We start from the raw sequence: 4,929 nt of genomic DNA, 5'->3' as shown, positions 1-4,929 counted from the left end.
TGTGTCCGCCTATGGTTGGCCACCCCACCAACCAATCAAAACCACATAATTTCAACCAATAGATGAATGCCACTTGTCACCTGGTGATTCACCAAGGAGCATGTTGACCAAGTCAACGGCCACATAACCTGCCCAGTGAGCGCCATGTCAATGGTATGAACTGCTAACTGCACTGTCCATTTTTTTGAAAATTTTCCTATTTGAGAAAGTGAATAGAATTCGTTTCTAGAGTCATACAAAGTTCGTTTCACGCGAAATGAGTTGCATCGGATTCAGGATGACGAGCACTACACAATCATCTAGTTCCACACCAATCTGAAAATTATAAATTTTGAGTTATTTTTTGAGCACTTGATCACTATTGTTGCCCTATCATGCGTGTTCATTCCTAATATAGCTCTCTCACTCACTCATGTTCAATTCCACCATGACAAAGTGCTCTATGGTCATTATTATTGGGTGTATGACCCATCATCCTGCTTTCGGTCATCCATCTTTGTACAATTTGCCTTACACTTTCGCTCTCCCCTTCTTCAAGGTCAACAAATTTCTCTCTCCTATGCCGCTCACTATGGCCATTCTGTCTATTTATGTTATCAGATATGTTCAACCATTATCTAAGAATATCTCAAAGTTTACATTATATATTTCATTATATGACAATCAACTCAGCAACTTCCTAAACGGGTGCATCACAGGTAATGCATAATAAATCAAATAGAGTAACCTGAGTTATTTCTTAAGTGATTTCAAGGGTTTAAGTTATTTCGAGGGTCGAAGTTAGATAACATGGGAGATGATAGATTAGATCTCATGGGTACGTGAGATTGGATTGTATTGGGACGAAAGATTAGACCTTTAACTAGGACGTGATATAAATTAAAGCTAAGCATCGAGTACCATAACGGCATCAACACTAGGATCGACGTGAACTCTCAACACTAACTGACTACCCAATATATCACTGGGCGGCGCTGGTTCATAACATGAATGCGAACAAGGGGTTTGGGTTCACTATGGCCATTTTGTCTGTTTATTTGGACCTCTTCACATCCTCTGTACACTTCATTGTTAGTTTGATTATTTACATCTCTCCGTCCAGACTCAGAATGATAACTGACACCTTCAGAATTTTCTTTGTGCTCATTTGACTGAGTCACAGGAGCATTTTCATTTAGAATGTTGGTGACTGACCTGTCCTCTCTTTCCTCTAAATCACTAACTTGGTAGAATTCTTGGCTTTCTGCCCCTTCTCTCCTGCATTCGTAAGTCTCAGACTGAACCATTCTTGTCCTTGTCCCGTCTCTTGAGGAATTAACTCATGATTCACCTTCCAACTTGTAGAAATTTTGAATAATTAAGTACTTATTCACAGAGATTATCCTGATTAATCACTATTGTGGAATACATGCACAATACATAATCTCCTCTACGTTGATCATCAATTTAGCAGCATCAAAAACAATGAAACATCAACCGCATGCACACATTAACACGATATGTAACCCGGGGAAAGCATATAGCTGAAAACCCCACACTATCTGTATATTATAATGATAGAGAACATGTAACAATACATAGTACAATACTCCTCACAAGTACTCAGTACTATCTCCACCTTTTACACACAAAACTAGCTCAGATCTGATCAATCACAGCTCAAATCTCCTCCACTGCTTTGCCTGCCTCCACTACGCAATCTGCAAGAGAAATCATTCACTCTGTAAAAACGAATTCCCTTGGTATACTACGCAAGCCATCATTGGCAATCTCCATCCATGCATGTGCAAATCTCATGCACAACTATAGTCACATCTATAGTCACAACTGATAGCAATCTCAACCTCTAACACCTGTCTCCACTAAACTGTACATGCACTGAGTTAACTGATGTATTCTTCAGTTGCTTTATGAGTTAATAATTAGTGAATTAATTTATAATTTAATTCACACAACTCATCACTAGAGTATTCTTTAGTTAGACTAATATACAACTAGTTCAACCAAGTCAATCTGAACACAACTCCATCAACTCCACAATCAACTCCACCAAACTCAACCACATGAGTTCTAACTGATGTCCTGCATGCAATAGCTCAACTGACCCACAAGAAAAGTGTATTTCCTTCTGACAGCTGCATGTGCCACATCTGTAGCTCAAACTGAAGTGCTCCAAGAGGATAAGATAATGTTTATAGTCTAAATATTATTATGAGACAATAATATTCGACTGTTCTATTTTTAGCCTGGCAGTCTAAAAATAGAAACCTGCCCATATGTCTAAAAATAGAAGTCCATCTATTTTTACCAACATGACCAATTATCCACAAATAACATACTGCAACTCATAGACCATGATCCATATGTCTAAAAATAGACTTTGCGCCAAAAATAGCCTGCGGGCCAACTTAGTGAAGGCGACTTCTTTTCACTAAGCTCCATCATCTTGTTGCATTTTCAACACTCCCTCTCAACAAGATATGGATTATTAGCAACCCCTATCCTGCCTCGGTGGTATTCAAATTTGCTCCTGGTGAGCGCCTTCATCAAGATATCAGCATCCTGATCCTCCGTTGGAATGTATGAAAGCAACATGACTCTCCGCTGCACACAATCTCTGATATGATGGTACTTGATGTCAATGTGCTTGGATCTATCATGAAATACTAGATTAGCCGAGAGTTTAATGCAACTCTGGTTATCACAGTAAATCACTGTAGGCTCCAAGTGAGAACCGGACAACCTGACTAGGATCTTCCTCATCCATATAGCCTCGCATGCAGCCAAACTTGCTGCCATATACTCGGCCTTTGATGAACTGAGTGCCACGGATTTCTGCTTCCTGCTGTACCAAGAAACTGCTGTCGACCCGATATTGAAGACCCCTCCTGATGTGCTCTTTCTGTCCGTTGGGCTACCTGCCCAATCTGCATCCGTGAAGCCACATAGCTTCACCTCATCCTCCCGTCTGTACCACAAACCATATCCCAATGTGCCTCTCAAATAACGCAATACATGCTTGCTAGCCTTCCAGAAGAGCTTGGTTGGCTTAACCATAGCTTGTGAAAGCTGTTTAATAGCATAGCATATATTGGGTCGTGTATTGACCAGATACATAAGTGACCCCACCAACTGTCGATAAACAGTGGCATCCACTTCTTCTGTTGAAGTGGCATCCTCCTTCCTCCAACCTCCAGGAAGAGAAGTATCAACAGGCTTGTAGCCATGCATGTTGAACTTCTCCAGTACCTCCCGAGCATACTTACCCTGAGAAACAAATAGTCCATCACTGCGATACCAGATTTCCAATCCCATGAAATAATGAAGGAGGCCCAAGTCCTTCATCTCAACCTCCTTAGCAAGATCATCTTTGCATGAAAGTATCAACAACTCATCACCTGTTAGAATCAAATCATTTACATAAAGTACAATGATAAGCAACTTACCCTCCACCACAATCTGGTATAGGTTTGGATTCGCCTCACTCTTGGAGAATCCAATTCCGGTGAAATAACTGTCTATCCGTGTGTACCAAGCACTTGGTGCTTGTTTCAAGCCATACAACGCTCTCTTGAGCCTGCACACATGCGACTCCCTGCTGAAGATCTCGAAACCTTCGGGTTGCTCAATGTACACCTCCTCCTCAATGACTTCATTGAGGAACGCAGTCTTCACATCCATCTGATGAATGTGCCATCCCATCTGTGCTAAGAGAGCAAGAATCGTCTGTATGGAAGAATACCTTGTGACCGGTGCAAAGGTCTCCTCATAATCGATCCCCTCTATCTGTGAAAAGCCTCGGGCAACAAATCTTGCCTTGTACTTCTCCACACTCCCGTCAGCTGCCTGCTTAACTTTGTAGATCGATCTCGAACCCACCACTGATTTCCCTTTCGGTCTTGGGACAATCTCCCATGCACTGTTTCTGACAATCGAATCATACTCTTCCACCATGGGATCTACCCATGCGGGATCCTCCACAGCTTCCTCGAAAGAGGATGGCTCAGTCACAACACATTTGCTCACAAGAGCCATGTATCCAGTGTACCGAGCGGGTGACTGTCTCTGTCTATGTTGAGCTGTAGGTGGTCCTAAAACCTTCTCTACATCTTGAGCCAATCACTCAGCTTCTATCAAGCGCTTTCACCCTCTGATGGTTGGCGCTGCATGAGTGGTCTCTTCCACTCCATAAACTTCGTCATGTGGTTGTTCCACGTCCTAAAGCTAATCTTTAGGAACTAATAGCTCCTCATCTGCATGCAAGTGTGGCTTCCTCTCAAGCGAATACTTCATGGCTTTCTCCTCCTGAAATTTTATATCCCGTCGCACAACAGTTTTGCCATTGTCTGGCAAATACACACAATAGTTGTGGGGCGTATCAGTGTACCCCACAAATATCCCAACCTCTGTGGTCGGCTCCAACTTCTTCTTGGCATCCTTCGTCACATGCATGTAAATGTTAGCACCAAAAATCCTCAAATGAGAAAGATCAGGCTTCTTACCAGAATAAGCCTCCTCAGGTGTACTCATGCCAAGTTTCTTGTGAGGAAAACTGTTTTGCACATATACTGCAGTATTGCATGCTTCCGCCCACAAGTGAAGGGGTAGGCCCTGATCATGCAACATCGCCCGTGCAGCACCCATGATCGTTCTGTTCTTCTGCTCAGCAACCTCGTTCTACTGTGGGTTATGGGGAGTTATGAGCTCTCTTCGAATCCCTTCTGCACTGTAAAAGTCCTTAAACTCGCCAGAGATGTATTCACCACCATTGTCGCTCCTAAGAGCATTCACCTTCTTCCCCGACTCCTTCTCGACCAGTGCTTTGAACTCACAGAACTTAGAGTATGTTTCGCTCTTCTTCTGCATGAAGAAGATCCAACACTTTCGAGAGAAATCATCAACAAATATCACATAATACCTGTGTTTTGC

The sequence above is a fragment of the Pinus tabuliformis genome, chromosome 5_1 (genome assembly GCF_031772625.1).
Source record: "Pinus tabuliformis cultivar Carrire ecotype Pingquan chromosome 5_1, CPIR1, whole genome shotgun sequence".
NCBI lineage: Eukaryota > Viridiplantae > Streptophyta > Pinopsida > Pinales > Pinaceae > Pinus > Pinus tabuliformis.
The sequence above is the reverse complement of the archived record's forward strand: the minus strand, read 5'-3'. Positions refer to the sequence as shown.